Source organism: Moschus berezovskii, chromosome 5, assembly GCF_049115385.1.
Source record: "Moschus berezovskii isolate FMDL1 chromosome 5, NW_MosBer_1.0, whole genome shotgun sequence".
Lineage (NCBI taxonomy): Eukaryota > Metazoa > Chordata > Mammalia > Artiodactyla > Moschidae > Moschus > Moschus berezovskii.
Window position 1 is genome coordinate 69,183,525 of NC_142464.1, and position 17,324 is coordinate 69,200,848.

Sequence of the window (17,324 nt, forward strand, 5' to 3'; positions counted from 1 at the left end):
ACCATCTGCAGTGATTTTGGAGCCCCCCCAAAATAAAGTCTGACGCTATTTCCACTGTTTCCCCATTTATTTCCCATGACGTGATGGGACCAGATGCCATGATCTTAGTTTTCAGAATGTTGAGCTTTAAGCCAACTTTTTCACTCTCCTCTTTCACGTTCATCAAGAGCCAGCCTTAACTGGGTGCTAAACCAGGGGCCGATACTGGCTAAGGGTTTTACATAGGTTATATAACTTAATCTTCACAATTACCCTCTGAGTTAGGTACTTATTATCCTTGTGTTACAGGTAGTAAAAGTGAAGTTTGAGAATCTGAAGTAACTAACTCAAGACACAAGAAACCAATTCAATGGCAGAATTTCAGTTTGAACCCAGGTGTTTGCCTAGAGCTTGAGCTTAAGTAACACTCTATACAGGAAAATGTATATACAGAGAAAATGATTGTGATTTTTGTCTCATACAGGAGAAGAGAAATTCCTTGGCAGTCCAATTCAGTCATTGGTTAGGACTCTGCACTTTCACTGCCAAGGGCCCAGGTTCAATCCCTGGTCAGGGTATTAAGACAGCCACAGGCTGTGAGGTACAGCAAAAAAAAGGAAACAAAAGAAGAGGTGGAGTATTATACTTACTCTCTTTTCAAAGATGAGTTGGTAAAATTAACTTGTCTGCATTAGGATGGAACCCTTTCTTAATGAATTATAGCCCCCAGTCTTAGGACCAGTCTTGTGTGCTTGCGTGCTGTGTGCTGTGCTGTGCTTAGCCTTTCAGTCGTGTTTGACTCTTTGCAACCCCATGGACTGTAGCTGACTGGGTTTCTCTGTCCATGGGATTCCCCAGGCAAGAATACTGGAGTGGGTTGCCGTGGCTGCCCTCCAGGGCATCTTTCCAACCCAGGGATCAAACTCCCATCTCTTTTTTTCTCCTCCATTGGCAGGTGGGTTCTTTACCACTGGTGCCACCTGAGAAGCCCAGGACCAATCTTCCTCACAGACAGAAAACAGATGATCTAATAGCTAATGATTTGGGGGCGTTACCAACATGGCCTCTCCTCTGATGAACTACCTTCATGTCTAGCTGCTTCCCCTAGTCCTAAATTATACAATATGGTCATTACTAACAACATATGGTTTTTTAATTTATAGTAGCTCTGGGAGTTGGTGATGGACAGGGAGACCTGGCGTGCTGTGATTCATGGGGTCGCAAGGAGTCGGACACGACTGAGCGACTGAACTGAACTGAACTGAACTAAAATTAAACTTCCAGTTCCTTAGTCATATTAGCCCCATTTCCAGTGCTCGATAGCAGTGTGGGCTAATGGCTACTGTATTGAACAATGCATGAGATATTTCCATCACTGCAGAAAATGCTATTGGACAGTACTGCTCTAGTCCTTTATCCCAACAGTGGGAGAGTTTACCCTCTGCTCATTCTTCACCATTCCGACTCTAAGACAAACCATGTTTCTAGCTCTATCTAGCTTTCCCCTGAGCTTTAGTCATATTTTTCCAAACTAAAAATTATTACCAGAGTGTGGAATACCATCACGGAAAGATATGACTTTGAAGTAAAATTTTATTTCACATCCCAGCTTTTTTATTTGCCATCTATGTGACCTTGGCAAGTTATTCAACCTCATTGAATCTTGATTTTCCTATCTAGCAAATGAGCATCCTAATCTTCTCATCATCACTTTGTTTAGGGTTAAATGAAATAACACATGTAAATCGACTCATAGGCCTCACAGAGACTTCCTTCCTTCCATTCCTATTTCAGTTAATAACATCACCAATTACTCAGGTTTCCAAACTAGAAATCTCAGTCATCTTTAATTCTTCCTCCTCAACCACCCGCAACAAATTAGTCATCAAACCCTGTTGCTTCCGTCTTAGGGACTTTTCTCAAATCTGGGTCTTCCTCTCTGTCTCACTCCCACTGTTCTCATTGACTTGTCATGCACTGTTTCAGTATCCCGCTAACTGACCTTGGTGACACTCATCACTCCCAACACAAGTACTTCCTCTGTGCTGCTGTCAGAGAGATCCTTCTAAAAAAGATGCTGATGACGTCACTCCCTTTCTTAAAGACTACTGATGACTTGCAGTTGCTTAAGGATCAAAACTACTAAACCTAAGGACTCACATGATTGCTAGCCATTCCATTTCAAACCTTTATTTGGACTCCTCTTACCAACCTCCCTTTCAGCCACCCCTTCCCCACCACCAAACCTCACCCTCCACTGCACCCCCTACACTGACAATCAAAGCTCCTTGAGGCATTCCTGGGACAGGTAATGGCCTTTTTTGTCTTTGCCCTTGCACACTCCCTTCTCAGGCTACACTGACCCGATTATGTATTCCTTACCTGGCAAAATCTTTCTTATTACCTGCAGTACAAAAGCTTAGGCAACTCTCCTAGGAAAAATTGGTAACTAGCTTATCCATGATGCCATAGGTGAAGAAGAATAGATGCTGTGTTTAGGCTATCCAGGTTTACATCCTGGCTATACTTCAATGCCAAGGTGGTTTGGGGACAGTGACTTGCCCTCTCCCAACCTCAGTTTCTTAACTGAAAAGGTTGATAATCATAGTATGTACAACTCAATGTTATCATTATACTCAGATAATGCAGATAAAGCTCATAATATTGCACCTGGCTCAGAGGTAAGCATTCAATATTATTACCTTAAAATTATTACTATTATGATGAATATTTATCCATTTTATCCTGTTATCATTATGTGGCTCTTTTTACATTCTAGTTAAATTTTTTACTTTCAAGAATTTTTATATTTCACATTTATATTTGATTTTACATTAAAAAAATATTTCATTACAAAAGTAATTGATATTGAACAAAATTTAGGTAACACTGATGACAAATCAAAAAAAAAAACATTCTCTACTGTTTAAGACACTTCTTGGTTGCAAACAAAAGGAACTCTCTCTAGTTAATTTATCCAGAAAAAAAGTATAGGAGGGTTGTCAAGTGACCCACTGTATCAACATATAGATGGAGAATTGGTTCAGAAAAGGGTCAGGACCTATGTAAGGCTGGCAGCATATAACAGAGACCAGACTATGGCACACTGTGTCGCCAACAGCCCCACTGCACTGGCCACTTCCTGTGGCCACTATTCCAGGGTCTCAGCAACTTCGCATCTCTATCTCCCTATTCAGGTTCATAGGAGGAACTATCCAAGGTCACATGCCCATGCCTCAGCAGCCAAAAGGCAGGTAGAGGGAATGTTTGCCTCCCTCCAGATTCCCTGTTGGAGGTGGGGCCCTCTCACAACCCAAATTCATGCGATAGAGGATTCACCAGAAATGGAAGGAGAGTCTTATCCCCTCTCTCCTGCTTCATCACTCATTGGTCAACAACAAGGACTTCCTTGCTTTTGTGACTTTGCTTATGTTGATTACTTTACACTCCCTGCTTTACACATTCACCTTGTCCACTTTTCAAAATCATACTCTTTCCTTAAAGGCCAAGATTTCTTTTTGAATCTACTGCACAGTAAGTTACGAAACTGAGAAAGACCCTGCAGGACCCTCCCAAATACAAAAGCTCCTCCAAGTCCCTTGTTTCTTGTTTATACAAAAATGCATCAGACTCCTAGGCCTTCCATGAGTTCCAAAGAAAAGGTTCAGGCAGTTACTAATTACATAAATGAGAGAATGAAGAAACAAAGGAAAAGCAGTTAAGCAAGAAATATGATGACAATAATTCAGCAATAAAACAGTCCTACTTCCTCCTCCAGGAATATGGGTATACATAACAAACAATCTGACAATCCTGAAGTTGTTCTGCGGGAACTACGACCACTCCCCCACAAACCTAGGTGGAGGATGGTGACCATAAGCATATGGTCCCCAAGTAGGTGGAACCAGAAGGTGGATGATTAAGATTCTGGAAACATCACCCTGTTATCTCACCAACCAATTAGAAAAGAGTCACACACACTGTAGCCCTCACCCCAAATGTTGCCTTTCAGAACACCTCACTGAAAGCTACTGGGAAGTTCGGATCCTTTGAGCACGAGCCACCCCCATACTCCTTGCTTCAGTTCAGTTCAGTTTAGTTCAGTCACTCAGTCGTGTCCAACTCTTTGCGACCCCATGAATCACAGCATGCCAGGCCTCCCTGTCCATCACCAAATCCCAGAGTTCACGCAAACTCATGTCCATCGAGTCAGTGATGCCATCCTGGCTCCCTGCAAATAAATGCTATCCTTTCCTTTACCACAACCCAGATGTCACCGGCTGCACAGCTGGTGAGTGGACCCAAGTTTCTTTCGGTAATAGTTAATTGCTCACTTCTTGACTGCAGAGCATGACGTACATTTTTGTAGCACCCCATACATACAGTTTGGAGAAGGAAACAGCAACCTACTCCAGTATTCTTGCCTGGAAAATCCCATGGACAGAGGAGGCTGGCCGGCTACAGTCCATGGGGTCACAAAGAGTTGGATATGACTGAAGCAATTTATCATGCACCCATCCATACACAGAGTTAGATGTCATATCATTCTTTGTTGTTATACTGTGAACTTATATTTCTGGCCTTATCACATAGAAGACAATAAATATCTGTTTAATGAATGAAGGAAAGTTAGCATTTATTAAGGTGCTGAACTAAGCACCTTACAGTCTGAACTCAGTTATTCTCAAGTTATACCTCAGTTTTTCCTCAGGCTGTATCACTATTTTATAACAAAGGAAACAGGCACAGGGGAGTTAAGTCGCTTTTCCAAGGTCACACAGCTATTAAAAGACAGAGGCAGAATTTGTTCCAGACTGCAAGGCTTGTTCCAGACCTTAGGCTCTTATCTAATGAAATGTTATAACTCTGTGAAATGTAGTACATGGTCCTTTTTCTAGGGAATTCCACTACAAGTTTTGTTTTTGTTTTTAAAGTGCTGACAGCTTCCTGGTAAGAGGATAAAGCTGATTAAATGTCTTTGTAAATTTTCACTATTAAAAATATATTTAGTAAATCTTATAAACACTTATTCTATGATTCTTGAACAATGATAATGGATGGGCTTTACATTAATGACATAAGTTTACTTATAATAATAATCTCAAGTCAAACAGACCATTAGATCTTCCTCTCCATTTTCCCTTTTTGTCTGTCTGTCTCTCTCTGATACTCTACCCTCCCTTCTTCCCTCCCTCTCTTCCTTGCTTCCTTTCTTCATTTACTTAGAAACTCAATTTATGAGCACATAAGCACACGATAAAATTCATCACATTCGTTATCTCTGCCTTTCTTCCAGGTTACCATGAGTTGTTCCTGCAGACACCGGCATTTGTTAAACTGGCTCTGGCTACAAAAAATTTATGTTCTTATGCTCAGGCCAATCTCCTTCACTGGCTGTATGATATCCTCTCACCCCTTCTAAAATCCTCATTTTGCTTATCTTCAGACAGTAGAAATTTGAGTCCAGAGTACCAAAGTATCTGATGTCTCAACATTAATCGTCTACACAGATAAGGGCAAGAATTTAAATCTTATAAATGGGGGAAAACCATCACCTTCATGTTCAAACAATACAACATACATAATACCATCCAAATCTGGAAAAATACTCAATTTTAAATTTATAAAAACATAATTAAATAGAAAGGAAGAAATCTGAAATAAAAAATGCTGAAAGACTAAAGAGGCTATAAAAGAACCACAAGAGAAAAAATGCTTCGCTCATACCAGCGATAGATAAGAACTACATGGCTAATTTGCAAAGGAACTGATAGTCTCCTGGATCAAAAATTTGTTTTCGCTGTTCTCTACTTGTTCCTGCCAAGTACTTTCCACTTTTAAGCGCCCCACTGCCCAGTCTACAAAAAGAAAGTAAATGAAGAAAGGAAGGAAGGGAGAGAGGGAAGGAAAGAGGGAGGGAGGGTAGAGTATCAGAAACAGACAAAAAGGGAAAATGGAGAAAAAGACCTAATGATCTGTTTGACTTGATATTTTTATTATAAGTAAACTTATGTCATTAAGTTAAATGAAGTCTAGCTTCTTACAAATATCTGAGAGTATAAAAACAATTTGGGAGAAGAGGAATTACTATAAGAAAAAGAAGGGTAGTTAAAAGCAATAGAACAGAAATAATAACTAACGTGGCGGTTAGATATTAGAAAAAACAAGGTTCTTGGGAAGGTCAATTATATAAAAGGAAAGACTTCAAAGGCCTATAACAAGTGCTCCATCCCTTGAGACGCTTAAAAATTAACCTGGACAAAGAACTAGAATATATTTTGCAGAAACCAATCCTTTCTGACAAGCTGGTAGATTAGCTCTAATTGATTTTTCCACCTCTAATTTCTTTGAATCTCTGAAATGCTGTTCTTAGAAGACAAATGAGTTTTCTTTGAGGATGAAATTTCTGTTTTTGTTTTAAGGAAATGAATTATGATTTCTCATGAAAATAGTTTCTAAGACAATGGTTTTGCAAGTTAATAGTTGTTATTTAGGTTATAAAAGTTAAAAATAAAATTTGCAAGCACCTGAAACTAACATAATATTTATGTCAGCTATATTTTAATTAAAAGGAAAAAAATCACAGTCACACACTAGTAAACATGATAAAATACAATATATTTCCTTCCTGTGTACTAGCAACAGTCTTGAAATAAAATACCCAAGTGGGGAAAGAATAAATTAGGAATTTGGGATTAACAGATACATACTATTATATATAAAATAAACAACAAAGACCCACTGTGTAGCTGTATAGCACAGGAACCTATATTCAATATCTTGCAGTAACCTATAATGGAAAAGAATCTGGGAAATAATATATATGTGTATATTACACTTTTCCATCAGGCCCCAATATCCAGGCTCACAAAAGCAACTGTCCCTGCAGTTTCCAAGCAGTGTAAAGACACACCTAGGACAAACCGCACCCACACACACGTATATATGATTTTCCAGATTCTTTTCCATTATATATATATGAATCACTTTGCTGTATACCTGAAATACTGTAAATCAACTGTAGTTCAATTTTAAAAAAAGTTCTCAAGAAGTAGAGAAATAGGATAGAGTCCAAAAACAGGAAAGGTGGAGCAAGCAAATATTCTATTAGTTTTCACCTGTTTTTTTAGTTCATATCCTGTCTAGAAAGTTATCACTGAGAGAAAAACATTTAGTTTCATTGAAGTTATATCAAATTTTGTATTATTGAATCAGATAACAGTTTTGAGGATATGGGGATAATATCATCATGTACATGTAACTTATTATAAGAAAAGAGCTAAATTAGAAATGTACTAGAAAAAACTTTGCCTAAACTCTTTGAATTTTCTTAGAGAACATTTTGCTTGGGGAAAAAAAGGGAAATAAGTGAAACAGGAGATATACCTGTTTCTCCTTACATACATCATGGTTTTCAAAGCATTTCTACCTACATACTTGGATAAATGTTATTATTATTTTTTCTGTGAATAAAAACATGATTGGCCAAAAATAGTCTTAAGAATTATTTTTAATCCCTGGGCAAGAAATACGTTTTTCCCTATTATATTCTGAAGATTTCAAGTTTTGTATTTTTCTTTTTATATTTAAATCTTTAATTTCTTTTCTAATGTGGTATAAGATACAAATATAATTTTACAAGAAGAGAGCCAACTGTTCTAATGCAACGTATTGAAAAATCCTTGTCTATGATGCTACGTCTATCATACCAAGATCTCATTGATCTGTTCCTAGGCTCTCTATTGCCTCCTAGTGGCTAATATTTCTATTACCATGCTTAATATTACACAATTTTAGCATTGTTACCTTTGTAATATATCTCGATACCTGGAAGGATGGGCTTCTCTTCTTCCTTCTGCTTTATTAAATCTGCCTTAGCCCTTCACTCACAATATCTCTTCCTTATAAAATTTATAATGAATAAGTCATTTTGATGAAATACATTTAGAATTTTGATTAATATTATATTTCATATAGATTAATTTGAGGAGAACTGACATTTTTGCTTTATTGAATAATCTCATACATAAATGCATTATATTTCCATCTAAGACTTCCTTATTTTAACAAATCACTCTCTAAGCTACTAAACTCTAAGCCCATGAAACCCATGCATCTTTTCAAATTTGAGAATGATATTAGAAAGAGGACTTGATTTTTATATTGTCTATTTTTAATTTTATTTTTGCTTTTGAAATATAGCTGATTTACAATGTTGTGTCAATCTCTTCTGTACATGAAAGTAACTCAATTATATACCTATAGACATTCTTTTCTATATGTTCTTTTCCATTATGGTTTATCACAGGATATTGCATACAGTTCACTATGCTGTACAGTAGGACCTTGTTGCTTATCCATCTTACATATAGTAGTTTTTATCTGCTAATCCCAAACTCTCAGTCTACAGTGTCTTAAATCTGATGCTAGTTCAACTGAGACAAAACTCCTGTACAGAAGTTCATTGTTCTCACTTTATTTTTACTGGATTTGATCTTGAAAAAAGTCAGTGAGATGAAGAAAGCCAGTCAAGCACATTGCCTTTGTCAAGTGACTGGTGTTTATATAAATCCAGTGTGGTTAGGATTATTGGCCTCAATTCCAATGACATTTAAGATGACAGCCCCTCATTTATATTAATCTCCTAAAATTTGCAAAGGGAGACTCAAAGAAAAAATAAACCAATTTCTTTCTTTTAACCAGTGTGTTTACACTGCTTACATTTAACATTTCCCAGAGTAACCACTAAAAGAAAAAGGGAGACATTGCTAAAAATACAATACATACAGTAAAATAGAATACTTAAAGTATTTAAATAATCCAAAAGAATATGGTGAAGGAACCAAAACGGAAAAATAATAAAATTGTGTACCTGTCCAGTCATGTGAATAATTATATTAAATATAAGTTCTCTAATGACTCTGATTAATAGATAATTACTCTCAGATTAGCTATAGAAATAGTTACATGTTATATGTTATCTATAAGAATGAATGAATGCTCAGTCACTTCTGTTGTGTCTGACTCTTTGCAACCCCATGGAATGTAGCCCACCAGGCTCCTCTGTCCATGGGAGTATCCTGGCAAGAATACTGGAGTAGATTGCCATTTCCTCCTCTAGAAGATCTTCCCAACCCAGAGATCAAGCCTATGGCTCTTGCACTGGCAGGCAGATTCCTTAATAATTGACCCACCTGGGAAGCTTATTTAAATATAAGAAAGCCAATTTAAATATAACTATATAGATAAATTAAATGAATGGGGAAAATATATGATGAAAACACTAATCAAACATTATTTTATTATTATGTTATCTAACACTGCCATAACAAAATATCAAAGATTAGGTGGCTTAAACAGCAGAAATGTATTTTCCTTACAGTTGTGGAGACTGGAAGTTCAAGATCAGGGTGTCAGCAGGCTTAGTGAGGCCTCTGTCCTTGGCTTAGAGATCACATCTTTCTCTCTCTGTCCTCACCTGACCTTTCCTCTGTGTAAGTACCTGCCCAGTGTCTCTTCCTCTTCTTATAAGGACACTAGTCATATCAGATTGATGCCTACCCACATGACTCCATTTAAATTTAATTACCTCTTTACAGACACAAATACAGTCACATTTTGAGGTACTGGGGGTTAGTGCCTCAGCATGGAAATTGAGGGGTTTGGGGCACAATTCACTCTATGACATCAAAAGAAGCTAGACTTGTTACTTTTATGTAAGATAAAGTAGACTTCAGAATGGGCTTCCCAGGTGGCACTAGCGGTAAAGAACCTGCCTGCCAATTTGTCCATAAGAGACACAGGTTCTATCCCTGGGTCAGGAAAATCTGCTGGAGGAAGGCATGGCAACCAACTCCCCTGGTGGGCTACAGTCAATAGGGCCACAAAGAGTTGGACGTGACTGAAGACACTTGGTACACACACAGACTTCAGAACAAGGAAAATCACCAAGGTTAAACAAAGACATTCTATAATGAAAAATGGATGGGTTTGTCAGAAATAGAACAACCTTGATGTGTGTTTACCTAAAAATCCAAGATCAAAAATATGCAAAGCACAAGTTGATAGAGGTGAAAAGACAAAGAGACAAATACACAATTATACATCGAGTGTTCAACACCCCTTTCTCCATTGTGGGTAAAACAAATAGACAAAAAATCAGCAAGGATATAAAAGATCTGGAAATCAACAGAACATTGTAAATCTACTATGAAAAGTGTTAATTGCTCACCCATGTCCAACTGTTTGTGACCCCATGGACTGTAGCCCACCAGGCTCCTCTGTCTATGGAATTCTCCAGTCAAGGATACTGGAATGGATTGCAATTCCCTGTTCCAGGGGATCTTCCCAACCCAGGGATCAAACTCTGGTCTCCTGCACTGCAGGCAAATTCTGTACCATCTGAGCCACCAGGGAAGCCCTACCAGGGGATAGAAGATGGTACTCAAACATAGTCCTTAAGTATGAGAACTTAAATGGAGCTGGGGAAACAATAATGACTTACTTATAGGAGATCAGAAGAATATCATTACAGACATGACCCGAAGCCCAGAGGAAAGTCTGCCACTCTAGGGCTGATGGAGTTGGGAACATGCTGAAACTCACAGGGAATGAGGTAAAAGGTTCAGGCTATGAGTGGCTGACTTCCTAGAAGAAGCAAGATTCTGAAAAAAAATGCACGATTTGAACAGGTGAAGACTTGGCCATTTCTGATTAGGGGAGCAGCAGGAAGGGAAAAGATCTGAATACTCTGTGATTTCTAGGAGAAATTAGAGGGAAATTAGAAAAGAGTTTGAATGCAAATACAAAACATCAAAATTCATGGGATGCAGTTAAGTGTTTAAAGGAATATTTACAGCATTAAATACTTTTTTTTTTAAGGGAAAAGACTCACATCAATAATCTAAGCTTTTATGCTAAAACAAAACAGAACATAAAACAACAAAAAACAAAAACAAATTAAGCCCAAGGTAAATAGAAGAAAGGAAATAAGAGTATTAATAAAATAGAAATTGAAAATAGGAAAAAATCAATGGAAATAAATCCTGGTTCCTTGAAATAAGGGCAGGCTCAGATGGTATGATCACTCACCTAGAGCCAGACATCCTGGAATTCAAAGTCAAGTGGATCTTAGGAAGCATCACTACAAACAAAGCTAGTGGGGGTGATGAAATTCCAGTTGAGCTATTTCAAATCCTAAAAGATGATGCTGTGAAAGTGCTACACTCAATATGCCAGCAAATTAGGAAAACTCAGTAGTGGCCACAGGACTGAAAAAGGTAAGTTTTCATTCCAATCCCAAAGAAAGGCAATGCCAAAGAATGTTCAAACCACCACACAATTGCACTCATCCCACATGCTAGCAAAGTAATGCTCAAAATTCTCCAAGCCAGGCTTTAACAGTACATGAACTGTGAATTTCACCAGAGATCAAATTGCTAACATCCGCTGGATCATCAAAAAAGAGAGAGTTTCAGAAAAACATCTACTTCTGCTTTATTGACTATGCCAAAGCCTTTGACTATGTGGATCACAATAAACTGTGGAAAATTCTGAAAGACATGGGAATACCAGACCACCTGACCTGACTTTTGAGAAATCTGTATGCAGGTCAGGAAGCAACAGTTAGAACTGGACATAGAACAACAGACTGGTTCCAAACAGGAAAAGGAGTACGTCAAGGCTGTATATTGTCACCCTGCTTATATAACTTATATGCAGAGTACATCATGAGAAATGCTGGGCTGAATGAAGCACAAGCTGGAACTGCCGGGAGAAATATCAATAAACTCTTATATGCAGAATACACCACCCTTACAGCAGAAAGCGAAGAACTAAAGAGCCTCTTCATGAAAGTGAAAGAGGAGAGTGAAAAAGATGGCTTAAAACTCAGCATTCAGAAAACTAAGATCATGGCATCTGGTCCCATCACTTCATGGCAAATAGATGGGGAAAGAGTGGCTGACTTTATTTTGGGGGGCTCCAAAATCACTGCAGATAGTGACTACAGTCATGAAATTAAAAGACGCTTACTCCTTGGAAGAAAAGTTATGACCAACCTACACAGCATATTAAAAAGCAGAGACATTACTTCTCCAACAAAGGGCCATCCAGTCAAAGCTATGGTTTTTCCAGTCATCATGAATGGATGTGAGTGTTGGACTATAAAGAAAGCTGAGCGCTAAAGAATTGATGCTTTGAACTGTGGTGTTGGAGAAGATTCTTGAGAGTCCCTTGGACTACAAGGGGATCCAACCAGTCCATCCTAAAGGAAATCAGTCCTGAATATTCATTGGAAGGGCTGATGATGAAGCTAAAACTCCAATACTTTGGCCACCTGATGTGAAGAGCTGACTCATTTGAAAAGACCCTGAATTCCCCCTGGGTATCCCCGTGCACCAGCCCCGAGCATCCTGTATCATGCGTCAAACCTGGACTGATGATTTGTTTCACATATGATAATATACATGTTTCAATGCCATTCTCCCAAATCATCCCACCCTCGTCCTCTTCCACAGAGTCCAAAAGACTGTTTTATACACCTGTGTCTCTTTTGCTGTCTCGTATACAGGGTTATCATTACCATCTTTCTAAATTCCATATATATGCATTAGTATTGGTGTTTTTCTTTCTGGCTTACTTCACTCTGTATAATAGGCTCCAGTTTCATCCACCTCATTAGAACTGATTCAAATGCATTCTTTTTGATGGCTGAGTAATACTCCATTGTGTATATGTACCATAGCTTTCTTATCCATTCGTCTGCAGATGGACATCTAGGTTGCTTCCATGTCCTCGCTATTATAAACAGTGCTGCAATGAACACTGGAGTACATGTGACTCTTTCAATTCTGGTTTCCTTGGTGTGTATGCCTAGGAGTGCGATTGCTGGATGATATGGCAGTTCTATTTCCAGTTTTTTGAGGAATCTCCACACTGTTCTCCATAGTGGATGTACTAGTTTGCATTCCCACTAACAGTGTAAGAGGGTTCTCTTCTTTCCACACTCTCTCCAGCATTTATTGCATGTAGACTTTTGGATAGCAGCCATTCTGACTGGTGTGAAATGGTATCTCATTGTGGTTTTGATTTGCATTTCTCTGATTATGACAACCGGGGTGGATTCAGGTCAATGTATGGCAAAACCAACCAATATAAATTTAAAAAAAGACCCTGATGCTGGGAAAGATTGAAGCCGGGAGGAGAAGGGAATGACAGGATGAGATGCATGGATGGCATCACCGACTCAATGGACATGAGTTTGAGAACTCAGGGAGTTGGTGATGGGAAGAGAAGCCTGGTATGCTGCAGGCCATGGTGTCACAAAGAGTCGGACATGACTGAGTGACTGAACTGAACTGAACTGAACAAATGGTAAAGAATCTGCCTACAATGCAGGAGACCTGGGTTCTAAGCATCTAGTTAGACTGATCAAAGAAAAATAAAATTTACAAATTACCAATATCAAGTTAATTAAAAGAATATTAACAACTTTATGCTAATAAATTTGATGTCCTGGGTGAAATGGACGAATTCCTTAAAAGATAAAAATTGCCAAAACTGACCCAAGAGAAAAAGGAAAACTTCAAAAGCCCTATCTACATTAAAGAAATTGAAAACTTCAAGTCATTAGTGATGCTATTAAAACTTTAAAAGAACAAATAGTAAAACTTCTAAACAAACTTTTTCATAAAATAGAAAAGGAAGGAAAACTTTCTAACTAATTTTATGAAGCCAGAATCACTCTGATATCAAACAGAGAACATAGGTATAAAATCTCTTAATGGAATTTTAGCAAATTGAATACAACTACAACTACACATACACATGTTGTTGTACCTGCATGTATCCATGTATGTTAAACATATTAAAAAATTCAGATTAGAAAGAAATAACACTTGTATCTATTTGTAAATGACCTAATTTATATAGCCAATCTAATTGAATTTATTATAGATAAAGCCACTAGAACTAAAAAGGATATGTAAAAAGGTCATAGGAAATAAGTCTAACACACACACTAAAACTTAATTTCTATTTACAAGCAATGAACAACTGAAAAATTTTTTTTAATTACGATAGTATCAAAAAATAATTATTTATGTTTACCATAATTATAGAAGGTTTTTAAAAATGTGTATAATACCATAAAAATATCAGGAATAAAAATGATGAGAGATGTGTAAAAGTTCTATACCTAAAACTACAAAATATTAGTAAGAAAAGTTAAAGAAAACCTAGTTAAATGAAGAGATATATTACCAAGTTTGTGGATTGGAGGAATCAATATCGGTAAGGTGGCAATTGCTCCTGTGTTGTTCTATAGATTCAGTGAAATCTCAGCCAAAATCCTAGCATACTTATATAAAGTAATTGATGAGCTAATTTTAAAATTTATATAGGAAGGTAAAGGACTTAATTTCTTTAAAAAGCCACTCCTATATTTTATTTTTATTATAGCATCACCTGATTTCCAGGTACCAGTATCTATTTTAGCTATGAATTGCTCTGTAATAAATGACCCCTTGCAGCTGAAAATCACAAACATGTATTGTCTCACCATTTCTGAAGGGCAAGTGTCTGGAAGCTGGGGTCTCCCATGAGTTCTCAGTCAAGCTATTAGCTGAGACTGCAGTCATTTAAAGGCTGGGCTGGGGAAAAATCTGCTTCCACACTTGCTCACATGATTTTTGGCAGTCCTCAGTTTCTTATTGGCTGTTGACCAGAGACCTCTGCTCCTCTTCCACATGAGTAGCCTGATGGATCTTCACAACATGGCTAATGGATTCCCCTAGAGCAAGTGACCCAAGAGAAAGTGGGAAGGGAGGGTGAGAGAGACCAAGATGCCTTGGTGTCCCTTGGGGTTTATTTTTCATCTCTGTGTAAATAATACTAGCAGAAGTCATGCATTTTTATCAAATATCACATTTTTCAAGAAAGAAGAGGCTTTAACCTTTTTCCATGAGAAAACTATAGGGCTTCATTTTAGATAAATGATAATAATATTCATAAAATAAAAATAAGCAAAATGTTTTGAGTATTTACCATGTCCCAGGCAGTCCACTGAGCACAGAGATCAAGAGAATGGTCTCTGGCACAGACTGCCAGGTGTTGCCTTTCTAATTCACCACTTACTGATTATGTGCCACTGGGCAAGTTACTAAACTCTCTATGCCTCCGTTTCCTCATCCATAAAATGGAGGTAAAAGTAATATTTACCTCCTAAAGTTTTTATGAAAATTAAGTGGGTCATAATATAGGGATCACTAAGGGGCTGGCATCTAATAAGCATTTTGTAAGATTTAGCTAATATCGATACTAGGCAGAATTTATAAATATCACATCATTTACTACTCAAAACACTGGAAGGTAAGAACAATTATTATTTGACTTTATAGCTAAGGCAGTTTAGCTTTGATAATGCTGGTTAAGTAATTTACCTAAATGCACACAAATGAGTGGCAGAAATGAGTTCTATGCAATTCTCTAAATGAAAAGTGAAGGTAGAATCTAGATTAAAGAACTCATAAGCCACTGTAATTTTTCAGAAGTTATTGTAAAAGAATATAGAAAGAGAACACATTTTATAGTGCATACCATTAAAAATGACCTATAGTTCTTACAGAAAAAGTGAACATAAAATATCAGATCGTAGATAACCTGGCAAGAGTATAGTGAAGCAGAAGAAAGACGTTAGAGAACCTGCTGCTGCTAAGTCACTTCAGTTGTGTCCGACTCTGTGTGACCCCATAGACGGCAGCCCACCAGGCTCCCCCGTCCCTGGGATTCTCCAGGCAAGAACACTGGAGTGGGTTGCCACTTCCTTCTCCAATATGTGAAAGTGAAAAGCGAAAGTGAAGTCGCTCAGTCGTGTCCAACTTGTAGCGACCCCATGGACTGCAGCCTACCAGGCTCCTCCATCCATGGGAGTTTCTAGGCAAGAGTACTGGAGTGGCTTGCTATTGCCTTCTCCGTAGAGAACCTGCTACTCATCTCCAAAGTCTGACCAACTGACATTGAAGTCCCTTTTCTAGAGTACTAAATTGGAATGTTTCCAATAATCAGAATTGCTTTGGCTTTTAGACACCCATCTGCCACTCTGGCTGGATGGCATCACTGACCCTGTGGACATGAGTTTGAGTGAACTCCGGGAGTTGGTGATGGACAGGGAGGCCTGGCGTGCTGTGATTCATGGGGTCGCAGAGAGTCGGACACGACTGAGCGACTGAACTGAACTGAACTGAACTGCCACTCAGGGTGTGGTAGACATTAGGCCCATCCACAAATATTCCAGCTGTTTTCCCAGGAATATGGTGGAACTGCACTTCCCAGGCCCCTTTAAATCAGGTATGGCTGTATGGCTTGCTTCATCTGATGAAATATGAGTGGAAATGATGTGTGTCCATGACAGGTGGAAACTTTAAGACTCAACGTGCCTTTTGCTCATGTCCAAGTGATATCCACCTCAGCCTAGATCCTTGAGGGACTATCATGGGCAGGCCCTCTCCCTGACCTTCTGCAGACATATGGTGTGAGCAGCTAGTAAACCACTGCTGTTTTAAGCCATTGGGATTTTGGGGTTGTTTCCTTGGAAGGAAAGTTATGACCAACCTTGATAGTATATTAAAAAGCAGAGATATTACTTTGCCAACCAAGGTCCGTCTAGTCAAGGCAATGGTTTTTCCCGTGGTCATGTATGGATGTGAGAGTTGGACTGTGAAGAAAGCTGATCGCTGAAGAATCGATGCTTTTGAACTGTGGTGTTGGAGAAGACTCTTGAGAGTCCCTTATACTCCAAGGAGATCCAACCAGTCCATTCTAAAGGAGATCAATCCTGGATGTTCATTGGAGGGACTGATGCTAAAGCTGAAACTACAATACTTTGGCCACCTCACGCGGCGAGTTGACTCACTGGAAAAGACTCTGATGCTGGGAAAGGTTGGGGGCGGGAGGAGAAGGGGACGACAGAGAATGAGATGGCTGGATGGCATCACCGACTCTGTGGACATGAGTTTGGGTGTACTCCGGGAGTTGGTGATGGACAGGGAGGCCTGGCGTGCTGTGATTCATGGGGTCGCGGAGAGTCGGACACGACTGAGCGACTGAACTGAACTGAACTGACCCCAAAATAATCCATTTTCTCTGAGATGATTATGCACAGTTTCAAAACCTTATTTTAAAATTGTGATACCTATGAAACATTAGTGCAGAAAACATTTTATTGGGAATTCCCTGGTGGTCCGATGGTTAGGACTGTGTTTTCACTGCCGTGGGCCCGGGTTTGATCCCTGGTCAGGGAACTAGGATCCTGCATGCTGCCAAGGTACGGCCAAAAAAAAAAAAAA